At 44.0% G+C, this 26,859-nt stretch overlaps 1 protein-coding gene across 2 annotated transcripts in view; it reads left to right on the top strand.

Annotated features, from left to right (window-relative positions):
* The first annotated feature begins 6,132 nt into the window (after positions 1-6,132).
* SNAP25 (synaptosome associated protein 25) overlaps positions 6,133-26,859 on the top strand; it is a 79,329-nt gene continuing 58,602 nt past the window's right edge. For both annotated transcript variants that reach the window (XM_040980969.1, XM_040980970.1), the window contains exon 1: positions 6,133-6,282. The gene's annotated coding sequence lies outside the window, so the exon portion shown is untranslated. The remainder of the gene's footprint in view (positions 6,283-26,859) is intronic.

Below are 26,859 nucleotides of genomic sequence, written 5' to 3'. Positions count from 1 at the left end.
ACAGATTATAGAGAGAGGGGAAGAGTAATCTTCCATCTCCTTGTTCAATTATCAAATGACTGCGATGGCCAGGCCTGACCTGACCTGAAGCCAGCAGTTAGGAGCTTTCCCTGGGCCTCCTACCTGGGTGCAAACTCCAAGGACTCAGATCATCCCTCCAGGATCCATCCCAGCCTGTTAGCAGGGAGCTGGATCAGAAGCAGAGCATCCAGGACTCGAGCCATAGCATATATGGGATTCCAGCTTCACAGGTGGCAGGTTAATCCCCTGTACCACATGTGCTGGCTCAACATGAATTTCAAAATACTTTGTGCCAAAATAAAATTATCTTTTAATACTGCTTTACATTAACTTTTTAATATATTTTCATATATTCCACTTAAGATGGCTTTGATCCATCCAAATCAAATTGTCAAGTAAGAAGTTAAAAATGAGTCAAGATCATCACGGTGAGTGGTAGTATGAAATCAACAGTAATAAATCAAAAATATTTAAATTAACTTGATTTGATCAACTGATCTGTTTATTAGGACCTAGAGGGAAAGGTACTGGGAAAGTTCCTATATCCCAATTCACTATTCAAGGACTAAGCCGTTTGAAGCCTAGACCTGGTACCTCAATCCAGGTCTCTCATGAGTTTCAGGAACATGCTTGAACCATCATTGCTGCCTCCTAGGATCCGCATTAACAGGAACTGGAGTCAGGAGCCTGAGACAGGTGTCAGACTTGAGCACTCCAACACAGAATGCAAGCATCTGAACGACAAGACCAAGAAGCTACTGCATGAATCAGATACCATGAAGACAACACATTGAGTATTAATGATGCACCCAAATCAGTATATATGTCTGAAAATCAGTCAAAATTCTAAATGATCTAACATAGAAATTGGAATTGGAATTATTCATTTCAAACCCACTACTCCCTATCTTGTGTAAAGTCCTCATCTATCAATTGGGAATAAAAAAATAATAATTGTTATCATATAGACTACAGAGTTGTTCCAAGGATGAAATATGATCATGTGTATGAACAACATGTAGAGTTATACAAATGTGAGCTATTCATTTTTGTTTTCTGTTTAACCTAGAATACAGAGCCTTCCTGATGGAGAGTCAGGACATATGGTGCTCCCAGGGGGGTTGTGAGGGACTCAGGGAAATGTCCAACTTCACCTGCTGAGTACCACAGTTCTGCTACTTCAACCCATCTGCTATGAGAAATGTGAAGCCAGCCAAGAAGAGAGAAAGCAGAGGTGGAGGCATGTGACAAAGAGAGCTTTAAGAAGTGGGAGGAGGGAGCGCAGTGTCAGGTGAGTCCAAAATTCCAAGAGGAAAAGTCCAGTGGACACGACCAAGAAAACGTTGATGAAATGTGTAGAGGAGCAGAGGGTGCTTTGTCTAGTCAGTACTTGAGAGCTGGCAGAATCATGATGCTATCCCCTCCCCTACCAAGAGCATGGCACCAGATAGCCTTGCCCATTCTGAAGAATATTCTGAATCATTTGCTGCAACCCATCTTAGCTTGATCCTCACCCTCAGAGTTCTTGGCCCTTGGAACCAGTTCTTGTGTAAGACCTCAAAACCATTGGTCTCCACTGCCAGGCTCCTATGAACTCTGGCTGACCCTCTCCATTAAGTTTTGAGTCCATGTTGTATGTACCTTGAGTATTATTTAAGCCACTCACTAGGCGTCAATTGCTGAATACTTTTTGATTGTACAAATTCTTCCTCTGAATATGTTGCTTCTGTTTAGTCCAGATGAACAGTCTAGATCCTTCCCTTATAAATCACCCCAACCAAATTTTGTGATTCAACCAACCAAACCCTCTAGTAAATGATTCTTACCAATCCCTCTAGTAAATGAAACCTTGAAGCCACCGATGGGAAAGGCATGTGTAATACTCAATATGTTGAGACTGAAACTTAAGCTGAAAGGGAGGAAGTGAGTCTGCTGAACTACAAAAGTCTGTGCCAGAACAGAGTGATTCTGAGCTGAGTTAAAATCTCACGGGTACCTTTACTACCTCGAATCCTCAGATCCCTCCCCTATTTCACTTCAATCTCAATATATTTCAGTGCCTAGCAATGGAAGGTATACAATATTGAATAAATGAATTCATGGCTACAAAGCAATCAAGACCCAAAGCAATTAAATGATCTTCGGCAGGTTAGTAGTCAATGAAGATAGCAAACCTCTATATTATAACATTACATACTCGTATAAAGAAAGGTTCACCAAATGATTTCTTATATTTAACCAATAATGACATCCAGACATGATTCTAAGTGATTCATGATATTTTTTGTGAGTAGGCATGTAATTACTACCATGTTTTGTCTATGAGATGACTGAGGTACAGTTTACAGGATGAATCGAATTTCTAAAAGATTAAAGAAATATCACCATCTCTTTCAAGTAGCCTTTCTGAATGTGACTACCGTTTCCTGCTTCCCTCTGTCCTTGCGTCTTCCTTCCTGCTTGAGCCCAGGCAGTTGTCAACGCTGGGAGACTCCCAGGATGCAGTTGCTGAGAAGACTGAGTCTGTAATTCTGGTTATTAAGGATCAGCTGGTGGCAGCTAAGCCTCTTCCTCCTCCCAACAGTGTGGTTATTAGAGGAAAAAAAGTGTTATTTAAAATTCTGAGTGTGCAGCCTCATGCTTTTCTCAACATGGCAACCCAGAAACAATGTTGCTGATTCTCTTTCTACATCTTGCAAAATCTGTCTCCTCCTTGGAGGCTTTAGGAAACAAGGTCACTCTGGAGAGTTTATATCTAGAGTTTATTAAAGTACCGCTGAAATAGGGTGAATGGGATGAGGACTGGGGTAAGGACCTAGAAAAGGAGGCAGATAAACCATGTCGAAAGCAAAACAAGGAAATCACACGGATGATCTAATTGTTTATTCTTGTGCCCTCACAAGATTTTCAAACACTGTCTCAGGATTCTAGGGCTATCCTCCAACAGCTTCTGAGCTAGGCAAATCCTAAACAACTTCCAAGTTGACTAAACCATATGATATTTTAAATAAGCTCTTACTATTCATTATAAAATTGTAATGATTCAATCTTGAGTGTTGTGCCTTCCTCAGAAATATATACTAAATACCTTGAGTCTGGACGTATCACAGACTAGAAGAGCACTTTAGGGCATGGGCACCAGAGCAACAGAAATTGTGTTATCGGAATGTAAATATCCAGCCAGCAGAGTCGGTGAGTTTTTTCAGGGCTCATCAAGTAAGTTCCTAAACATCTGTTACCTTACATATTGGGTCTTTATAGAAATGACACAGAGGAGCTGATTCGTCCTGGAGCATTACCCTCCCTCTCTATAGGGTTAAAGCCTTTCAGAGCCCTGAGTGACAGAAACCTGCTGGTTCCCTACTGGCAAGGATGACTATGGATTTTAAGAATGTATTTATTTGTTTTTCTTTTTGCTTTAATCAAAGAATGACAAAAAGGTAGAGGAATCATCATCCGTTTCAAAACACATTGTATCCCATCAAACTTACTAGGCTACTGCCTATCCAATTAGACTCTGTTACCTTCTTATTTTCCCAAAACAGAATGAAGCTCCTGTGAAACAGCACTGTGTTCAGGACAAGCACATGGCTGTGGAAAAGGCGATCACCTGGCCTGCCAAGGCCCAGCGGTATGTTCTGCGTTGCCGTGAATCCGTTTGACTCTCTCATCTGCAGTTTTTAAAGATGTCGGCGTGGGGCGTCAGCAGCTGAACACTCAAGCTGCCAAGCCAGGCCTCCCCTGAGACTGCCACACAGCCTTCGCCTGCGGGATGAGTCTCCTCACTGACGTACTTTTTTTTTTTTTTCAATCTGGAAAATCCCCCGCCTCCTCCATTCTTTCACAAACTTTCTGCCCGAGTGATGTCTAGTCAGAGGGCCCTACGTATATTTTGTTTCTCCCTGCTGCAGGCATTTTTTCCCCCAAACTTCTGCAGGCTGCCTTTTTTTTTTTTAAGCGTCACATTTTTGGGGAAAAAATGACTCTAGAGTTTTTTTTTTTTTTTTTAGATACTGCTGCATTCTTCTCACTCCCCCCAACCACCACACACGCTCTATTCCAACTTATTTTATAATGAAAGCAGGAACCATAATTGGGTTGAAATTTCTATGGACCAGGCAGGTTATTGGTCTTATTGTATAGCAATCTCAAATGTTCAATGAATATTTAAGTAAACAAATTTCAGCCACACGCCTTTATTTTAGGAATCCAGCTTTAATAAAACCCAAACACTATTCATTATTGTTGCAAACAGGAATATTTCCAAAAATACCTTGTGTCTCAGGCAGCCTTTAAGAAACAATGACTTGTGCTGCTTTCAAGTAGAGGCAAGCACTTAACAGCTCCTCTCTTCCCTGACACAGTGCCTCTACAACTATTCTCCCGCATCACCTCTTCCCGCAATCACACTTGCAATTAAAAGCCTCATTATTGCTTAAGCTCGGCTCTCAGCCAGCAGCTGTGTGCCTGTGTGTGCGTACAGGGTGGAGGGAGGGAGGTATCGACATTTGTTTTATTCCGGACCCAGTTCTAAAAGGTTTATTCTCTACATCTACAGGAGACAAGAATGTTCCATCGCCTCAGAGGCCATCAAATTTTAACACGGCAAGGCACGACTTCTAATCGCATCCTCCCCAGAAAAGTACAAACAGTTCCTAAGACGAGGTCCCCCCCACCTCCCACGCGCTCCGCAGCTCTCCCTCCCCGCGGAGAGCCCCGCGACAGCCTCCCCAACACCTGTGAATCATCCGAGAGAGAGAGGCTGCCACCGAGGAGCTGTTTGCACGCCTCCCCCATCCCCACCGCCTCCCCTCCCCGGGCGCCGCCTGCACGACCACGGGGGCCAGCTAGGACGATGGCTGTCTGATTATTATTTTTAATCTCTCATATGACTTGCACAAGTGGCTTCTCTCGCCCATGCCCCAATGTGAGCATCAGAGGGCCCCCAGACCAGTCCCTCTGACGCACCGAGAGAAGCAGGGGTGTTTGGTCGCCCCACAACCATCCTTGAACAGAGACCTGCCACCTTCTTCCTGGATGGGTGGATGATTCTAGGAGGCGCCTACGTGCCTCTGCGGACTTTTCCAAAAGCACCCAACACAAAAAACTCCAGGTTCCGATTGCAAATGCCACTGAAAGCAGCGTCAGGCCAACCGCTGTCAACGTCACCTCTGAGGCATCCTAGCGACCCCCTGCTAGTTGGGGTAAAACCCCTTCCAGGCTCCCTCCCAGGCCCAGAGGGTGGTTCTCAGCGGCAATTGCTCTGACGTACTTTAAAATAAAGTGTGCAAGACTCTCTCCCAGCTGACCACACGAATGCGAACTCCAAGCCCACGTCGCTGCTTGGGCAAAATGAAGAAATCACTCATAAAAATAGCAACCCACGTAGCCTGGCCATATATGGAGCTGACAGGGATGCCCCTGGGGACCCTTTTCTAGTTAAGGGTGGTAGGGAACAGGTTGTAGGTGAAATCTCCCCCCTTCTTCTACCCCTCCCAACGCCTCCCTCTATCCTTTCTGCCTTCCTCGCGTCGTCTGTAACTCAATTCAGCTGGAGAAAATTAAATGTCTGCAGCACACACATACGTTAACGACGCACGTACAAAAACAAAGGCCATCAAGCAAGCCCGTGGCAAGGGCAATGTGTTTTTGCTTAAGATCAGGTGTTAAAATGGAGTCCTAACATGCTGCTGTCCGGGTGTTTATAGAGAGAGGAAAATACAAAGGTTTTCAGAGGGAGCGCACACCGAGCTGAGTCCAACGCTGGGCACCTCGCGGCTCCTCCCCTCCCTCCGCCCCATCCTCCTCTCTCCTCTCCATCCTGGGTCCACCTCCCTTGCTCCATCCTCCTCCCTCCTCTCCATCCTCCTCTCCCCACCCCATGCTCCTCCCTCCCCTCCCCGCCCCATCCTCCCCTCCCCGCCCCATCCTCCCCTCCCCGCCCCATCCTCCTCTCCCCGCCCCATCCTCCTCTCCCCGCCCCATCCTCCTCCCTCCATCCCATCCTCCTCCCTCCATCCCATCCTCCGTCCCCCGCCCCGCTCCGCGCCAGCCGACTTCCTCCCCGCCCCTCCCCAGCCGGCTATTAAAAGCTGCTGACGTCAAAGGGACGGCCATCTTTGATGAGGGCAGAGCTCACGTTGCATTGAAGACGAACCCTCGGGGAGGTCAGGCGCTGTCTTTCCTCCCTGCTCGGCGGCTCCTCCACGCTTGCAACCTGCAGGGGCCCGGCGAACACCACCACCCTCCGGAGAAGCCAAGGTAAGGAGACCATCGCCCAGCTTGAGGCTCTGGCTCTAGACGGCTGTGTGCCCAGAAGGGACCCCACAGCTGGGCGGCCCAAGTGAGCCTGGGCACATCCAAGTGTTTGTACACTGAGGGTGCGGTATTCCGGGTGTGCACGTCTGGTCAGACTCCGGTCTAGGGCTTTAGAAAGTATTTTCGAGGTGAGCTGCGTGGGGAAGGGATGGAGGGGGATACTGCAGGTGGAGCGATGAGGAGGAAGAGCAAGGATACATACCAAATAATAACTTACTCCTTTGCAACAGTCGTGGGACCCTCTTGCTCTTCCATTTTGCGATGCAGTTTTTGGAGATGTTTAGCAGCTGAGGGTAAAAGCGGCTTGTTTTCTATCTGTAGACCAAAAAAAAAAAAAAAAACCCTAATCAAAACAAAAAGCCATCATGTTGTTCTAATCTTCTTCTAATTGTGGTCGTTAGCGCGCTGTTATCCTGGAAAGAATTTAGGAGAAGGCACGGGGTGGGTGCTGGGGAGGCCAGAGGAGCCGGGTCGAGTTCCCGCCCCGGGCTAGGGGACTTGATTTATGCCGCCTGCTCCACGTCCGCTGCGGGCTGCTGGGAGGGCTTTGCGGAGGGCTGGCGCGGTGGGCTCGCCCGGGGGACTGCGGCGGCTCGCGCTCAGCACCCTGGAGAGCGGGGCCGAGGACAGCACCGCGGACAGCGCTCCGGCCGCTGCGCCGCATCCACCTGCCGCAGACGCCTGGCGGGGGGGACTAGACGTGCCAGCACTGAAGGCCAAGTCGTCTGTAGAGACCCTGGATAGACCAGGCATAGGTGGTGAAAAGAGAAAAGGAAAAAAAAAACCCCACATATTCTGTCCACAGAGACTTGTCCACTGCCCTATTCACCTCCTGCATACCACCAAAAAAAACTACTTGTAGAAATCTCCTGTGTTGCTGTCTGCCTCTCTTCTTTTTGCTTTTTAAAAATAGCATGCATTAAGTCTCTAGGACGACATATAGATATGTGGTTTTGTTTTTAACAGAGTAAATCAATCTTTACATCTTGGATGGGCATGTTTGGGGTATATATAAAGATTCCCAAACTGTTTACAGTAGTCGTGTCTCTATAAATATTTCCATTTGAGAAAGATCTAGGATTAACAGATTTATTTAATGAAAATCCACACTATCACACACAAAAAATACATCTTTGAGGACTATACCTCTCTGGCTGTGGACTCCAAGTTAGTGGAAATATTTGCTATCAGTATCAACTATTGCAGGCCAATAGTTTTGTGTTGTTGTTGTATGTGTGTTTGTTTTGACAACAAGATTGGTCTAGCCCAGGAGAATCCAACCATGTCCTTCAGGATAGCGCAGACTACGGAACCAGGGTATTAGAATGAAACTGGATTCCGACCTAAAGAGCTGCTGCAATTTCTGTTCTGGCACTGCGGGATTTTGCTGCGGTGGTGATAAGCACTTTAACCATATTTCTACTTTGAGACTTGGAGTTTCCAAGTGAGCAAAAAAAAAAAAAAACCCACAGCAATATTCCTCTTTGATTCATACAAATAAAACTGTCATGAAATTCCCACGGTCAAAATTGTACTGTTTAAGTAGCTGGTGTCATATACAAAAATATATACAGCCTGGTCAAGAAATACTATCATAACCCTTCTAAAAGACTCAGTGTAAGGTCTTCTATTGTGTTTAATCAGGCACAAGTTAAAGCATTTTGTTCATCTATGGAAGGTTGTTTTTATACCAAGCTATTTATTTGTTACATAATGTGTTTTCTTTTCATGGTTAAACATCTGTTTGCTCATGTTTGCACACCTATAGTGATCTGTAAAAATATTTGGGATGGATATCAATTCAAGCGTGTGTAACTGCATGAATGAAGTTTGTAACTCTGAAATTTTCAGACAAAAATTAACAACTGCGTTCTAGTCGTGGGAGGAAGGGAATGAATATGGGCAAGAATCGTGAAAAATGCTTTGACTTCATGCTGCATGTCCAGACAGCTCTCTGCATAGTTGCGTCAAATGAAAAGCCTAATGCGGCCGGAATTACGTGCTTGGACACTGGTAATTACTGCTGAGTTTGTTTGCTAGTGGAAGGCTGGAGGGTGCGGGGAGGAGGTGGCGGACTGCAGTTGAGCTCACGAAGCATACGACCGGGAGGAAGAGGCAATGCCTGGCGACGGGGCTCATTCTGAAAGAGTGTACTGAAAATGAAAAGCATCATTGAGTCAGGAATTTAATAGGTACATTGTTGACAGGCCTTCTAGAGAAGAATTTAAGATTTCATGTATTGAGTTTGAATTTTTAAAAGCCTGAGCAGTGTGGTGAAGGAAGCTGCAGTAGGTAGATGGAAGGATGAGCCAGGAATCATTCACGCAGTCCCTCTGATGCCTGTGCAGCCCATTCACGCAGCTAAACAAGCACCTACCTGCTTGTTTGTTCATTGGCGTTTTCCATGTTATCGTCTTGGCATTCCGATAAGAGAACCACTTACCGTCTGCTTAACATGCCTGATGAAATCTCAAAAAAAAAAAAAATTAAACATTTTATTTCTACTTTGTTAGGCATGCACAAGCACAGCTGTACAAATACAATATAAACTGATCCTCAGGTAGCTTGTCTGAGATATTCCCAGGTTGAGGTGATGAACTGCGAAACGTTTGTGTTCTCCGGTCACCTTCAGAAGCTGCGTAGCAAGTGGCCTTGAGCAGAATGTGTAGGTTTAGGCCATCAAATGCAAGAAATGACTCAAGGAAGAGCTTGGGAGAAGGAGACTAGGAGGAGAAAAATAGATAGAGGCTGCTTTTCAGATGATGCACTATGAATAAGCAATGTTTCCTGTGTGATGGGACTGTTTTTGCAGTTCTACCAAGCTAGGAAAACCCGTGTTTTCAGCCTCGGTGCCGAGTGTTTTTGCAGTGTCATCCCTTGACAACAGGGACTCACCTGATAGGAAGATACCGATCAGTCAGCACCAGTGAGCTCCACGGTGTGAGACCAAATTGCATCGTTAATGGCCTTTGACCTCTGTAGTTTAACATCTGGAAGTAAAAGAAAATAAAAACGGTAGAAGGAAATTTGTGAGGGTACATATCGTTAACTCTCCAGTGAATGCAGCCAACAAAAACGAGCGTACATTCCGAGGACAGCAATGTTGCAGTGGACTCAATGATCTGAGAGAAGGGGAAAAACTTGGGTTGCCTTTTGAAGGTTGGAGACAGGCTGGAGGAGTCTGCTAAGTAAAAGTTACAGCATAAGGAGGACAATTTGGGAAAGTTTCATATGCTGGTCAGCAAACCTTGACAGTGCCCGTAGAAATGGGGTGGGGGAGTGGTAAGCTGTGTGTATGTGTGTGTGCGTGCACGCACACACTTGAACAGAATTGGAGCCTTCTGTGGAAGGTCTTAAATGCCAAACTCATAATTTGATACTCGATCCTCAAAAATTGTTTTCCAAATAGAAACTAATGCAACAAACTAACCAAGTCTTTTTTTTTTTTTTTAATAATCAGCAATTGCCACTGACACGGAGGGTTTAACTTACATTCTTTTGGAAATAGGAGAAAATGTTATTAGAAAGAATCACTAATTTTAAAAAATATTGCTTCTCACTGAAAAATTTTTTGACATGCAAGCCCTGCCCAGAAGTTAATTGTAGGTTTCAACATCTCATTTCTAAAGGGAGTACATTGTTTAAGGTGGGCAAGCACCAGGGAGATGGCAAGGCAGTCAGGCGTTTAGTGTTGAGGAATCTCAGAAGATGCACTTGAATGATAAACAAGATGCAGAATGCCCTCTTGCACCCTCTGAGCATTCTGCATTGCCAAACACTGACTGAATGGATGAAAAAAAGATCACATCTCCCAAGCGTGTTTCAGGCAGCAAAACAGATGAATAAGAATGGAGGTGATGATAAAAATTTGAAAATCTGCAAAAAGGAAACTGGGCCAATTTCTTTTTCTACCAACCTTGCTGGTGCTTGCTGATTATGCTCCAGAGCCAGTGGAAATCTGAACTATACCTATTGCTTAAACAACTGTGTGGCTAATATTCTTGCCAGCAGAAATGCAAGATTACAAATTCTGATAGCACTGCTAAGCCAAAAGAGCCAAAGAAGCAAAAATAAATCGCCATCATAGACGTAGAACTTATTGCTATTTCGTTCTGGCTATAAAACATCAAGAGATGAGCCTCATTTGTTCTTCTCTACAACACTGGTGGGAGTGACTTCATGGGGTAATGATCTGATTTCCAAGTTGAACCCCCTGGGTTTATAGGGAAGTCATGGTATTTGATGCTTTAGGGAGAGATCAGGACCCAAGGACCCTCAGATAGCAGGTAAGAGGAAGGGAGATGCAGTGGAATGTGTGAATAGAGGACACATTTAGATGTGCCTGACGGGAGGGAAAAGGCTCAGAAAATTCCAGAGCACCTCAGCTATGCAATGAATCCTTCAGATTCGCTACTGTTGCAGTAAGAACAGCATCTTCAGGATGCTTCAGCATCCCAGGATCTTCAGCACTTCCCCTCAGGTAAAAATCCAAAGCAGCTTCTGATTTCCACCTGGACAATGCAAACGCTAGTGGTGAGGTTAGAAGACGTCACTCTGGTTTAGGACAGAAATTCGCACAAACATGATTAGTCAGAACGGATGTATGAGGCACCTGATCTAGGAAGTTCACTGACCCTTCATACCCTGCAGGTGGTCAGGTGGTTATCTGTCATAGCCATAGATGAAGTGAAGGAAGTAGAGTGAGACCAAGTAGTTTGGCATAGGACTTACGCGGCCAGTCTGACCCCAGAGACTAAGCTGGTGACGAGATAATGTGCTGTCTCTCGATCTACATTTTTCATGGTGGTCACATGAAAAGCAGAGAAGATGTTTTCCTGCCTTTTTTTTTTTTTTGCAATCTCTTTTCCCTCTCATTTGGGCATTAAGCCATGATAGGAAGGATGCTAAGCCTGGGAACCCCGGTTGTGATCTTTGGAACAACTGCCTGTCTTTAGCTAAGTCACGCAACCACTATTGAACTGTTTGTTCATTTGCACAAAAGCAAAAGTGAACTAATGCTGTTCTCTGTCCCTGCCACGCAACAGCCAATGAAATCAGTGGTGAACACCTCCTGGCGGTGTGACTGACACAGCTGGCATTGCCTGTACAGTTCTTCAGCAGCTCACCCAGCCACCTCCTCTCACCCCATCATAAGATTAATACATGCATTCCCAATCTTCCCTCCACTCCACCAAGGCTTTGGTGTCATCTTTCTAAAGCCTTCCTGATCAGACTTAAGAAATCCTGGATTTTCCCTAAAAGCTCTGCTCAGAGTCGTCACTGCTTTGGCTGTCTGCTGTCCTTCTCAGTCTGGTTGTAACTGTTTGGCATTTACGATCCCCTATAGCATGCAAAACTTTTATTTGTTCAATTAACTGGGTTTTTTTTTTATCTCTTTGGACCCCTGTTTGATATCATTTATATTCAACATTTCCTCAGTTTTTCTTCTTCTGAGAGTTAGAAAAGAGAAAAAAACAAGAGAAACTTTTCTATTAGCTGCTGTATAATTTAAAATTGCCATTTTATTTTTTTTAAATTAAAAAATAATAATTGTCCATGATACACTTTTGTAGGTATAAGAATTCATCCCTTCCTTTGCCCTTCCTCCTTCCCTGTCTTCCCCTTCCATCAAAAAATGCCATTTCCATAACACCGAAATCTCACGATGCTGGCAGTCCATTCAACAACCAATCACATTGGGAGAATAACAAGTAAAACAACATAAAGAAAGCTCGGAGGACGTGGAGAGGAGGAAGTGTCAAGTCTGGAGGGATTAAGGTCAGAGGTCAGCAGCTGTGACACAGAATTGATTACGTTCGTAGTCACAAGCCGATTCAATTCACATGTCCTGGGAAAGGCATTCCCTTTGCCCTCACATCGGCTGTGGTTTTCAGCATTTCGGCACCACGGTAAAGTATAATAGCTTGACAAGGCGATGCTAAGTGACTTCCTTATTGCTGACTCCCAGACGTTACTATCAGCTGTGGTTAACTAATGGGTGAAAACAAATCTGTACCCCCCAAAAAGAGATAAGGAGGAATGCTGTTTGAAGCTCAGTGTTTCCTTCTGACTGCCTAGTCGGCAGTCTAGAGAAATTCCAAGTCAGTTATGCCGCATGTGCAGGCTGATGCTGAATGACAGCTTACTGGATCCATGGGTTGCTGTCTTTGGTTTTGGAGAAATATTTCTGATCCTCTAGTTTGTTGTTGTTGATCTGATTCAGTTCCTATTACTCCGAAAGAACTCAATGCTTTCAATGGAGACGGCTGGCAATTTCTGCTGGCACGCCATGGCTTCCAATGTGATCTGTTTTTATACTTAAAAAGAGCAAGGTTATTTTCCTTCTAAGTAACAGGTGCTACCAAAGGACCACCTGGTCCCCACTTTCTCAACACTTTCTCAGATGACACTAGTAGCAGGTTTTCAGCTTGGTAGGTGACATCCCATGGCTTCAGGCGTGAATCTGTGGTTTCTTCCTTTGCTGATAACAGCATGGAGGCGCCCCCCTGAGGACAGAGCCCGGCCTTACACTCCCGCCTCAGTCCCTTTTGGGAATCTTGTGCTAGGTCCTGCAACTGGACAAAGCTCCCTTTCCACGGAGAGTGTCAGCTCAAGTGGTTGACCTCTTTTATTATATTCATCTATTATACAGTTTCAGAGAATAATGGCTAGCAAACTATAAGACAATGAATTTTTCAAAATTTCCTGCAGTTAGTCCAGTGCTGGCCTGATAACTAGTTATAGGTAAATCACACTGACTTTGCCTTTCATAAACAGAAATAAATGCCAGAAATACTGCTGGGACAAAAACTAGGAAACTATTTCTTAAGTGGTAGTCCTATTGAATGAATATTTTATTTTAATGGAAAAGTCTGTGCTAATTGGAAACTTTACTGGAAACCAAAATAGTGTTCCTGATTTGTGCCTGGGTAATTGTTGAACAAATATACTTTTTTTCAGTTCAACATGACTGCCCATATAGAACTGAAACATACTACAGCACTTTAACTTTCAAAAAAATTTCTTTGGGAATTTGCCATGTACCAACAATACACTCAGCTCTATTGGTTACTGAAGAGTTGGCATTAAGTAAAATAAATATGTGTCTACCTTCAATGGGTTATACTTAGTAACCCTCCTTTTTTTTAAAGATTTATTTATTTTTATTGGAAAATCAGATATACAGAGAGGAGGAGAGACAGAGAGGAAGATCTTCTGTCCGATGATTCACTCCCCAAGTAACCACAAAGGCCAGTGCTGGGCCCATCTGAAGCCAGGAGCCCAGAACCTGTTCTGGGTCTTCCACGAGGGTGCGGGGTCCCAAGGCTTTGGGCCATCTTCAACTGCTTTCCCAGGCCACAAACAGGAAGCTGGATGGGAAGTGGGGCCGCCGGGATTAGAACTGACATCCATATGGGATCCCGGCGCTCTCAAGGCAAGGACTTTAGCCTCTAGGCTACTGCACTGGGCCCAGGAACCCACTTTGAGCTATTAAGGTTTTAGAAGATGTAGATGACATGTTTCACATATTTCTCCTAGAATTATTGAAGTGTTCCTTTCAGATTCTAAGATAATAACCTAACTTGTAGCAGAACCAGGCTGTCTGTACAAAATACACAATTGACTGATGTTTTCTACTAAGAGGTCAGTATCTAAAGATAGATTGCTCCATCATAAATGAATGTACATACAGAACTGGCCTCAGCCATTGAAGAATTAAATCCATAGATATATAAATGCATAGAGGTATACCTTTGTGTAAATTGTATCTCAACGCACCCGACAATTGGGATTTCACTACACTTCCCTTTTATCAGTGTCTGTGTTCTCTGATCCAACTGTGTTGTAACTTTTACGTGAATGGACACTATCCCATCACTCACTGGGGAGAAGTCAGACCAGAGAGAAACCTGGTACCTCCTCAGCAAGAAAACTCACACCCGAGACTAGAATTCATGGAGCAATGCAAAGTGGCCAAGTGAGAAATGACCGTTTCCTTTGAAGGACAGTACCTTTCAGGCCAGTCTACCACCCTCCTCTGAAAACTGCTTATCATTAAACCAAGTTCAGGATTCGTGAGCAAAAGGAAGTGTGTCTTAGTGAATCAGCTGCTCTTTTCAAACTGCACCCTTTATCAATGAGCAGTGCTCCTTTTCATACGAGGTGTCGCTTTGCTCTGTAACTGTCTGTTTGCCTCTGTAAGTAGACCATGGAAATCCTTGAGAACAAGGGCTCTAGATTAGCCATATTTGGCTCCTCCGTGTCTGTAACCCTGCCTCTCTCGAATTGCGTACGCAGGAAGTGTTTGAGTGCATGGGACACCTTCCTTCCCCTTTGCGGAGAAAGGAATCCTGCCACTGTAAGTAATGCTGCCCTTGATTGGTCAAATGCTAGGATCAGAACAACACAGGAATTGTCCTACAGACCTGCATGTAAATTCATCCTAAATATTGCAATGAACATATCCTAGGGAGGTACTTTGGTTCAGCCCAACTGTCTGTCAAACTGTGACAAATAGTTTACTATTCCAACTTGTTCTTCCATCATGTATGAGTCAGAAGTGCAAATGCTAATGAAGAAACAGAAGATTCTCAAGGCAAATGCTGCTGAAAGCAGGTGTATATTCAGAGACCAAAAGCCATTGCCCAAGAGCAGTTTAAGTCAGTTACACATGCAAAACCAAGCTGGTAGGCATACCTAAGAATTTATTTGCAATTTTTTTACTATTCACTGGAATAGTAAGGTTATTTGTTTTAAGATTTACTTATTTTTATTGGAAAGGCAGATGAGATTTACTGAGAGAAGGACAGAGATAAAAATTTCCATCCACTGGTTCATTCCCCTTGTGGCTGCAGTGGCCAGAGCTGAGCCAGTCTGAAGCCAGGAGTCAGGAACTTCTTCCTGGTCTTGAACAGGCATTTAGGAGCCCAAAGCTTTGGGCCATCCTCTACTGTTTTTCTAGGCCACAGACAGGAGCTGGATCACAGGTGGAGCAGCCAGGACATGAACCAGTGGCCATATGGGATCCCAGTGTATGCAAGGCAAGGATTTAGCCACTAAGTCATTGTGCCAGGCCTGAAAGTTTATTACAAAAAAAGGTTTTTTTTTTTTCATTGAAAAGGCAGAATTACAGACAGGAAGAAGAGACAGAGAGAAATATCTTTCATCTGCTGTTTTCACTCCCCGAATGACCACAATAGCCAGAGTTGGGCCGGTCCAAAGTCAGGAGCCTGGAACTTCTGGGTCTCCTGCATGAGTGCAGGAGCCTTAAGGACTTGGTCCATCCTCTGCTGCTTTCTTAGGTAACAAACAGGGAGCTGGGTTGGAAGTGGAGGATCCGAGACTCAAACATGTACCCATATGGGGTGCCTGTAGGCAAAGATTTAGCCTACCACCATGCTGGCCTAAGTAAGGTTATTTTTTATGCCACTGTCCATATATCCATAGAGATTCATAGCCATTGGGGGAAATATTTTTGTTTGCAGCTTACACTTGTCCTCAGTGTCACGCATTTGCTACAGCTTTGTTGTTATAATTGGCAGGGTGAACACAAACTCCACCAGTTAATTTGTCTTCCTGGAAAGTATCCTCCAGAGATGGCCATCTCTAACTCTTTCTTCTAAATAACATGCTCTTTCCTAGGAGAGAAAAATAAACTTGGACGTGATGTAGTAAATTTGTTCCATTTGACTTTGGTCTTAAAAATTGAATTTTGTGTCTCTTCTCAAGATACAACTAAAACCTCTGGTCAATTATTATATGCCCCATTTTCTACAGAGAAGAAGGAAAACCCTTTACCTAATAGGCACACACACAAAAAGCAGCTAACTGAATGCCTACTATGTGCTTTGCTAGACCCTTGACCTACACTTTCTTGTTTAATTACCATTGCCACCTTAAGAAAGCTTGCATTCTTGTTCATCTGACTGCCATGTCCATGTTTTCCTCACTGTCTCATGAATACTCCCTGAGTGGAACACAATCCACTAAGCCTTTATCCTAGGAAGTGTATTCCTGGTTTGCCGAGCACAGTCCTCCAGGCTACAGTCATATGTGGTGATATGAGTGACCCGGGGAGTGCAGAACTAGGAGCCAGATGACTCTGTATCTGCTCTCCCACACACTTGAATGACCCTGGACAGCTCACTTAGCATGAACCTCAGTTCTCCCATCTGTAAAAATAAAGCAATAGGTGCCAAGAGTGTATCAGGTGATTGTCACATGACCTGAAGCCCCTGGTATTTGTGAAGTACTGTTAGCTCCACTCTCCTGGGGAGAGCAAAGGATGGGTGCTACATTTTATTATCTGCCATTTGCCATACCAGATTTCCAATTCTCTTTATTGCCAGTTACGTGAAAGCCATATGCTTCCTTTCGTTTTTATTATGCTGTTTGCTTAAAGAATCAACAGGTCTTAGTATCACGTCATTGTTTAGCCTGAATACCATGCTTGATAAATAGGGGAAATATGCCAACAGTCTTGTTTTTTTTTTTTCCTTCTAGGGGTGATTTAAAATTGCCTTTGATTAATATCTGCGTTGGGAATGGCCTCAAGATTTTCAGGGTACTGCTAGATACCCAGAGAGGCTCAGTTGTCATTTAACTAAACACTTGTCCCTTTTTGCTTAATACCTCGGATTTTGAGAGGTCCTTGAGGAGTTAAAAGAGATGATGTGCAAAATTCCCTGCTGTTCTTTAGCGTATGAAAGAGGAATCTGCTTGAAGCTACTTAGTGAACCATTACTGAAGCCACATCTGTGGACTTATTTTATATTCAGCCTTGTGTTGTGGGTTTTGTGGAGAGGAGGGTAGGTTCTTTATTAAATATCATGTGTGCATATCTTTGTTTATGCATACAATATACAAAGAAAACTTTGAAAGTTTTTTGGAAATCCATATTATGAAAGATTTATGCATGGATTTCAAAAAATACTTTGCACTAAAATAAACAAAGTGAACTTACTTCCTTCTTCCTCATAAATGTTTTGAAGTACGCTTGTGTGAGAGAAAAGGTAGAACTCAAAGTTTCTTCTTTAAGTCAGCTCTTGGTGTAAGATCCGTACACATATCACCTCATTCCCATTAATTTCAGCCTTCCTCATAAATCAGTAAGTGCAAAGCCTGTGTAGCCAAGTTATATGAACTATAAAATCTAGGTTTTCACTTCAAAGTTATGAAAAAGTTCCAGTGGTGTTACACAGCAATATCCCTATAATCTGCTTTGTAAGAAATTCCTGAAAACCTGGGCCCCTAAGAAACACCTTACTAGAAAATTATTTGAAGTCCATACTGTATTTTGAGCATCTAATATGTGCTAGTTATTATATTAATGTCTGCTATAGATAGTTGTGTATATAATTTCCATTTCAAACTCCTGAGTAGTGGTTTTTGTTTCACACTGTTTGATTAACACATTAGTAAAGATTTTAAGATGATACATACAACCCCTCCTAGATGAACTAATTGATGCATAAAAAAAAGAGTCATAATTAAATGTCATGCATTTCATTGAAACTGAATTGAAAAAATATCATTATAATCAGCAGCCAGGGTTGCACAATCTCACTCCCTTACTCCAAGGCTAGATTTTGGGACCAAGGCTAGACAACAGGACCATGGCAGGACAGTGTCACCAAAGGAGAAGGATCATCAGAAACCCGTGTCATCAGACAGGTTGCATAGAAAACCAGAGGACCCACTCTTTCTCTTTCCCATTCCTCCTAAAGACAGAACCTGCCTCGGGCTTTTAGCTTAAAGGAACAGCAAATGCAAGCTTGCTGTGGGCAAGATGATCCTACAGAAAGAGCCAAACAGGAGACTGAACTCATGGCTCATTTCCTGTATTGCAGAGCACTTACTATTGGAGTGGAAGGAGCAGAGGGGATCAGGAAATATACATACCTCCCACTAGAATCCCTTAAGAGTGAAAAGTCCTCTTTTTATGGAAAAGGTAGGATTTGGTGAGTCTCTGAGAGGATGAAAATACTTCTTTGAACAGCAGACGAGAGGGAAATTTTGAGATTAGATTTAAGATCTCAAGTGAAATGGTACTGACCTTTCACTATCCACGGTTTATCACATTAGGACATTTGGTTCTCAAACCGCTCTCTGGCCCAGCAGCAGCGGCTCAGAGTTAGTTAGGAAGGTAGTTCTCAGGGCCCACTGCAGAATTTTAAACTCTAGGACTGTGCTCCGATCGCCTCCCTGTGGTCCTGATGCACGTGAGAACCACTGCCCCGGAGAGCTTAGTTATCCTTCCCAGGGTTCGCATCTCTCTCAAACTCAGTCTGATAAGGCTTGGATGTTTTCACTGTTGTTCATCTTACCAAATCAGTGACTGGATAGTTGGAGAGAAGACTGCCTAGGGACAAAGGCTAAAAGCCACTACTCACCTGTCTTTAGTAACAAAGATGCTGCTGTTCATCTGAGGGAGTTTGAAAGATGAGGAAAGTGCAGGTCCACAAAGACAAGGACAAGAGTCTTGGGCGGAACTTTTTTTTTTTTTTTTTAGTGTTTTATCTCCTGCAAAGATGGCTTGGGCTCCAGTTTGTTATAATCTTCCTTCTTAAAGCTTGTCAAAACTTAGCATCTCACTGATAGGTAGGGCAACCTCTTTCCTCCCTCTGCAGTCCCTACTAGCAGACTTGGACAGAGAGGGACAGTTGTCTCCCTCCCTGTACAAAGGATGAAGCAGTTTCTGTGACTCCTGCTCTTGCCCTAGGTTCAGTGAAGGGTCTGGCTGCTTTATACCCCCAACCCCTTGTAATTCCTTGTTTCTTGTTCTGCTTCAGAGCACAAACCACCCATGGAAAAATGGTCCCAATGCCTCATAGTGCCCCTTTTCTGCTCTCTTATTTAAAATGATGGGTTTGGAGATCTGCCACAGAAGTTAAAATTACACTTTTAAAAATGACAAATGACAAAGCCTAGTAAAAACTACTCACCAATGTGATAGAGTGAGCACTTCAACCAGTGCTTCTTGCGCACACTTCAGCGTTCTTTCTACTGCCCACACAGCCTTGTCATGACTGCCTCCGTTACTTCCAACATCAAGGAAGTTACTATTGGAGAGTAAGCCTGAACAAGGCAGAAAAACTGGAAGAGATGGAGACAGAATGTAAGAGTGAAACAGTGACAGGCCAGGGAAACAGAGTGATGAGCCCAGTGGGGTAGAGTTAAGCTTTGGAAAGAGCTCGGTGAGATATGCCTTCTCTGAAAGGTGGCATTTGAGCAGGGGTGAAATTGCCTATAAATTTGGGGTCTTCTAAGCCCCCTCAACTCTACACCTTTGATAGAATTCCAGAATGTTCTTTATGAGCAATAAAAATAAAACAGGTCTTGGGCTGAATAATACAAATATGGATTCCCGTCATCATCTCATTTGTCTTCCAGATTTCAAGGCCAAGGGCACATACAGCTCCAGGAGATAAAGAAAGTGACGTCTTGAAATCCCAATGGCCCACAGGGGTCACAACAAGATCAGCTTTGTCCTCTAGCTACAGAGCCACCTCCTCTGGCTCCTTTTGCCTCAGTAGGAGCATATTATATGCACAGACACACTAATAAGCTGGGACACCTTGTTCTCTGTAGGCTCAAAGACTTAAAGATTAGAGACAAACTAAGGAACTGGCGTAGAATTTTCTGGCAATCTTAATTTATGCTCCTTGATGCTTCTATAACTCTTTAGACTATAGCCCTAGTGAGCTTCATGAGGCTGATACCTCTGCCTCCCCTGCTGGAGCCCATCTTTCTGTCAGTCACCACAAAGAGCAACATGCAGGGTTGACAAAGAATTGAATAATGGACTGTAGGAAGACACACAGGCCCTGGAAAGGAGGGCTGGGGCTAAGCATGCCATTAGGCCATATGACCTTGCTTCCTGGGCACCAAATTCAGCTTGAAGGTCAAACTCTCATTCATCAATTCTTCTTTGTAATCCTCCTATGCTCTGATATATTTTCCTTTCTAATGTATGCAGATTTTCTACTTTAGTTTTCTGAGTGGAGTTTCCCATGTGTTATTAACTTGGAAATTAGTGCCTCCAGTTTAGTGCTGGAAGCTCATGGTTGGCTCTGTTCAAGTGCTCTTTCCTCCCAGCTCTGGCTCAATGGATCAGAGCTGGCCTTTCATTGAAGCAGGCCCTGTCCTCCTCATTATTTTTCACATGCTTTTTTTGAATTTGACAGATAAGTGACTTGAAAGAATCATGTCTTCTATGGGCGCCCTTGAGTTTTATGAGGTCACTCACCAAGCAATTGCATAGTGAAACCTCTTTCAAGACACTCAATTCTTTTTTACCAAATCATTTCTACACTGTGATCTAATTTTTTATCTCCACGACAGCTCTGGACTGGAATGGAAGATGATAAAGAAATGGTAACTGCTTTGCAGATGTAAAAACTAGGACATAAGAAACGTGACTTCCCTGAAAAAGATCACTTATTTGGTGACAGAAAGTACTCAAGGATGAAAGTTGACCAGATGCCTAGTTCCAACGTCTTGTTCCTGATTCATAGATGGTAAACCACTGAATCATAGGCTTAATGCCAGTCACATACTGAATGCCTTAAGTCAGGCTCTTTCCTCTCTCACTTGCCACTGAGTCTATAATTTCTTGTCTTCATGTTTCTGGTCGAGTCCATGTATTATTACCTTCTCAGCCCTGTAGGCATTTGAGTTTGCTTCCACTGCCTAATGCAGTTAGAGTTCTTGCAGAATCTACCATTGCTAGAATCAGAAATGACTGTAGATTTCCTTTGTTACTTTATCATGATTCTTTCCTGTTAATGTCTCCATAAGCTACGTCTACACTCTGAGAAACAACATTGGGCAAATAAAGCTGCACTAAGTTTAATAACCAAGGCTGTTGATCCAAAGAGAATGCAAGGTATTTTAGGGTTCTGTTTTCCACTGGTGACTTGATCAAAGTGATAGATCCCTTTTCTGAGTGATATTTTTTAGTATATAAATATTTAGAATTCTATAGAACACTAGTTATGTTAAAGTCACTAAGGTATTTAAAAATCCTTAGTGGTAAAATGTGCAGCCTGACATCATTAAAACCTTAAATAGCAATATTTCATGGTGACTATAATACCTATCATAATTTTGAAATAACAGTAAGAATATATGATATTTGGGGAAATTTACAATGAGTATGAAGTGAATGAAGAAGACTGTGGCTTCTATTGGTGACACATCACTAGCTGATGCACCACTCTGAAAAGGAAGGCAGTTGAGTGGAAGGGGACAATTCATATGCTGTCCAGACACTAGTGACGGCTGGGCAGCCCTGGAGCAAAGTGTTACTTGTATAACAAACATTGCACAACTTTAAGCTACACACAGCAGCCTTTTCTTCTGGCTTATGAGCCTATCAATGGATCCTTTGGGTCTTCAGCCAGCTGGTAGTTTGGCTGGGGTCTGTGGTCTGGTGGGTCTGCAGTGTGTGCTCTCCCATGTTTTGTAGTTGGTACTGACTCTCAGCAGGGGCACCAGAGGCAGCATCCAAATAGCTAGATCTAAGTGTTGCCATGTGGACACGGTGGGCCCCACCGTCCATCCTGGACGTTAATCCCACAAACAATGGCATCTATGCATGCATCATTATTGCTTAGCCACCCCAGGCCTGTCCTTTCCTTTCCCACCCCAACTTGGAATCTTAGGTCTTGGGGGTTCTTGTCTCAAGGGCACCTGGAACACGTGGCTGCATTTTCTTCTAGGTAACCAAGCCAACAGACTGAAGGAGAAGGTATATTCAGGGGTCAGTCATAGGAAAATTTTCTCTTGAACCTCTAGGATGACTAAGCCTTTCTCTATTTGAATTAGATGAGGTTTCAGGGATGGAGGGGTGGAGAAGCAGGCGGGGCTGGTAGGAGGAAATAGCATCTTATTGTTTTATGGTTCTTTTTCTGTATCTGAAATCTGACTCCTACCTGTCTTGTTGAGGGTCATTTTCTTTGAAGTTTCCAGTCTGTCTCTCCAGAAATTCCCCTGTTTAAGCAAAGTCCCCTTTCTCCTCTAATTACAAGAGTTACCTATAATGACAGAAACCATTCTCAGCCCTCCACCCCGCACTGGAGCGCTTTGGCAATGGGAACCCCGAGGGAGGAGGCAGTGGAAAAAACCCGGAAGGTTTTTTAACTGTGCTGCTGCGTCATGGAAAGCAAGCCAGGGAACAGCTCCCAAGCTCACAGCATGCCCCACCAACCCCTTGTCTTAGTGATTTCATCTATTAGCAGGGCACATCTGACTCACCCCGCTCCCTCATTGGGTACTTCTCAAGTCTGCTAAAGCCAGGTGGCAGACCCCTGACACTGGAGCCCTACCCACAAGAACTGTTTACTTGGTCTGATTTCTATACCAGCTACAGTTTACTGAATCTTAAAAAAATAAGTAAGTAAATAAACCCAGACATGAAACTGCATTTTTTTCTTTTTTCTTTTTTTTGGGGGGGGTGCTTTTTTTTGCCTAGAGTTTCTTAGTTCGGGCCTAGCACCCCTCAAAACAGTCTCTGAGCGAAAGATGTGAATACAGGTGTTTCACTTGAGAAGTGATCCTAAAAAGGCTGGCAAATGAACAGAGAAGCTAGATGAAGGATTCAGATTTGAAGCAAGCCAATGAAGTCGCTGTGTGGAGCAGGTTGCCACCTGCTGAGGCTCATTCTGGCTAGCTACTTCTCTTGGACACAGTGTACAATGTACCTGAACTGCACCACGTGCCAGTTCCATTCTTCATTGGCTGTGGCTGCTTCCAGGGTGTCAGTTTACATCCCTGAGACCAGCAAGAGCCTCTCCGTGACCAATGCTGCCTCACTTGCAGGTGCAGGCATAGCAGTTGGAGCCCTGCCATGGGGATGCAGGGAGCACCAAGTTTTGTAAACAATCTTTGCAGGACACTGACGCAGTTCTTTCTGTGTCTCCGGCTTGCATGCATGGATATCTGTCCTTCGTTGTTCAACCCCCATCTATTAGGCTCCTCCTGGGCACCCCAGGCTATGAGTTGACATTTTTTTTATATGTGTCATCTCATTTGATTCTCACCATGACCTGCAAGGTGTTAGTCTCATTCGACAGCTGAGAAAACTTCATAGGCAGCAAGGGTCAGTAAGTTACTGTAAGTTTCCAAAATGGCAGAGCTGAGATGCCCCCCAGATTGACCCTGCACCCCGCCTGCTGCAGTCTCCACCCGCTTTGATCAGGTGGAGATCTCTTTTCCTGTGGCTTGGAGCCAAGTCCCAGTCATGCCTCGCCCATGGACCACTATTTCCCCTGAATCCTCTCTGTCTTCCTCTCTCCTGCTCCTTTATCTTTTCCAGGACGCTTTGTGGAATTGATTCTTATTTTTTCAGCCTCTCATGAGGCTTCTCATTCTCCAGGGCCCCTTTCCCTCTCCAAACTCTTGATGTCTTTGAATCTCCAAACATTTAAATATATCCTCACTCACAAATACCAGTCTGTGCCCCTTCCATCAAGTGGCAGGTGTTGCTTTGGGTACCCTTTGTGGAGAAGGAACTGGTGAACTATCTTTTTATGGCACTTTGCCACTTTTATGCTCATCTTACCCATGGGCTATGGCCAGATTGAACCAAGTGGTTTGTTTTTAAGCACTAGGCCAAAATGTTTAAGTCCCAATTTACTGTTGTTAATGTTTTAAAAATAGGATTGCATTAGACAAGGACCAAGAGAGGGAAGAGTTAATTCTAGCCTGCCATGAAGGGAGTGGGAGGGAGGCAACAGCTTTCACAATCTCAGGAAGAACAGCATAGCAGTAACCGCACAGCTCTAGTTTGCAGCGGCAGGATCCAAGAAGGATGCTGTATGACTCTGCCTTAGAGCGCGCATATCTGAGTTCAGAAGAATTTTACTGTTATTTTGAATAGCAGTCTCCATCAAGCTTCAAAGCCAGCACTATCTCTGGTGCTCACAAGCCAGCATCGAAGAATGGTAGGTTCTCTCCATCCTTCACAAGTGCATGCAAGTGTACACACATACATACACACACACACACACACACACACACACACATTGGAACTGAAAGAACTAAAAGAATGTGGCAAAGATATTTATGGAAATTAGCATATATGTGATGGAGAACATAAGCATTAGACAAATTTTGGGTTCAAATAGGCTACTTAGATGCCCAAATCTGAAGTGTTATAATGGAAAAGGAAGACTAGGGAGACCTAAGAGATTCAGATTTGGCTTTAAATCCCTGCCTCTGATCCCCAACTCCAGATTCTTTCGGGTATCTCAGCAAGTCATCTCCTACAAGTTTAGAAAATAGTTGAGTTTCACACACACACATATCCTGTCATGCATTGCTAGACTACTGGTATTCGCTCTTAGGAATGTATATTTAGGCTATTTCATTGCTGAGCAAACATCACAGAGTATAAACACACAAACCTAGATGGTACAGTCTGCTTCCAGTCCAGGGTACCCAATGTGACAATAGTATAACCTATTGCTCCCAGGGCCATGATGAACAGAACAACCCAAGATTAAATCAAGGGCAAGCTAAAATGATGCAATAAAGTAATGAGGCACACTACCTTCTAGTAAAGCTTTTTTAATAAACAGAAATAATATGCTCTAAAATAAGTACATAAAGTACATTATAGTAAATAGATCAACTGGTAACAGTTATTATTGTGATCAAGTATTAGGAACTGTGCATAATTGCGTGTGCTTTGCTTTCCATAAGTGGCAGTGCAATAGGCTTGCTTCCACCTGCGTCCTCATAAACTTGAAGAATGTGCAGTGCTGAACATGGCAAGGCATATCACTAGGTGACTGGAATCTTTCCATTTCATGATAACCTTACAGAATCACTATTGTGTGTGTGACTAGTGATTAACCAGAGCGAGGCTATGCGCATATAAACACACACCATAGATGATGTTGCAGGTAACATAAGTGCTCTGAAGAGAGATAAGCTAGAAATGGCAGAGAGCAATGATTCTATGTTTGACAGAGCAGGCATTCATGCAAGTACGTTGGTTTTGGACACAGTGGTTTCTGAGTAGATTCAGCTTATGTACCTTTATACAGTGCAACCTAGACCTCATGGGATGGCTTCAGGCAGTGGTCCTAGCAACAGAGAACTAAGTAAACATTATAAATTTAACATTTTAGCCACTAAGGCTGAGTGTTGTATGTGTGTGAATTCACCAATGCTCTTCACCCTTGCTAAATGCAATGGGTACTCTCAATGCTCCCCATTGTAAGTGGAGAGAAAGAGGTTCCATGAAACTCCAGGGAATAAGCCCAAAGTCCCATGCTAGACAGTGTTTAGACGCCGTGGAATCAGTATCCCCTGAACCCTGGCCAAGGAGAAGGATGGAGGAAGATTAGATGGGGGCAACACTGGGAACTTCCAGTGGCCTTTCTGGAATATAGGTGTATTACCATGTGACAATATTCCTGAAAACCTGGTGACTTAAAACAGCACGTGTTTTGTTTAGTTCACAGTGTCCATGGGTCAGGACTTTTTGACCATGTAGGGTCATGGAACTGCCCTTTCACCTGGGATCCACACACAAGTTCACTGGTGCCCATAGCAGGATTCAGTTCTCAGCATTATAGGATGAAGACCTTGCTTCCTGCCAGACATCCCATTAGCCTCTCTAACAGATATAACTTCTTCATCCCCGGCAAGGGGGCTATCCAAGAAAGGCCAGATCCTGATTAAGTCAGTCTCACCCCCAAATGAACTCCTTTTTAGTGATTAAAGAGTCAATGAGTTGGGACCCTTGATTACAGAAATCCCTTTGCCTTTTCCATGTATTATAACCTCGTCTTGGAGTGGCATCTTATCCCAGTCACTGGGGCTGTGTGCGCTTGAGGGAAACAGATTATAGATGTATGCACCTGGGCCAGAAATATCAGAGTCACCTTAGACTTCTGCCCTACACACTGAGGAAAGAACATTTTGCTTCCTTCAGGCATCCTTGGGAGTCCCTTGCACATCTGTGCATGCCCTTGCCTTTGGTGGAGCCTTAGTCCACATCCCACAGTCCAGATGTTGCCCAGATGACATTTCCCAGCTTCCAGGCTTTTGCCCTGCACTGGGTAATTTTGATGTTCACATATCCTTTTGCCAGCCTGAGCTGGGGCCTGCATCTCTCTGGCCTCTGGCCTTGATTGCTTCAATCACAGTTTGCAGGCTGCAGGCAAGGTGAGGCCTTGCAGAGCCTGAGAAAAGCAAGCAGGGGGCTTGAAAGTGTTCATCCTCCAGTGTTTGCCATTAGCGCCCTGTGGAGCGATGCAAATGGCTTCCATTGCTCCGTGGAGCCAGCAATCACAGCAGGCGCTGGGAGGCCCCTGACATGAGCTAGAGGCACCCCTTCGTGAGGCGGCTGCTGGAGGAGATGGGAGTTTCCCTCAGGCTCATTGGGCTTCCACAGAGCCAAGCCAAGGGTCTAGGGCTGCTGTCCTGTTCCAGAAAGGCCTGATGTGAACTGAAGGCTGGTGCGGTCTTTCCAAGCAACGCCTCGCTCTTGCTTCCCTGGAGTGAATC

Source organism: Ochotona curzoniae, unplaced genomic scaffold, assembly GCF_017591425.1.
Source record: "Ochotona curzoniae isolate NIBS_2020 unplaced genomic scaffold, NIBS_Ocur_1.0 contig_3520, whole genome shotgun sequence".
Lineage (NCBI taxonomy): Eukaryota > Metazoa > Chordata > Mammalia > Lagomorpha > Ochotonidae > Ochotona > Ochotona curzoniae.
This window is presented reverse-complemented; position numbering and strand designations above follow the sequence as displayed.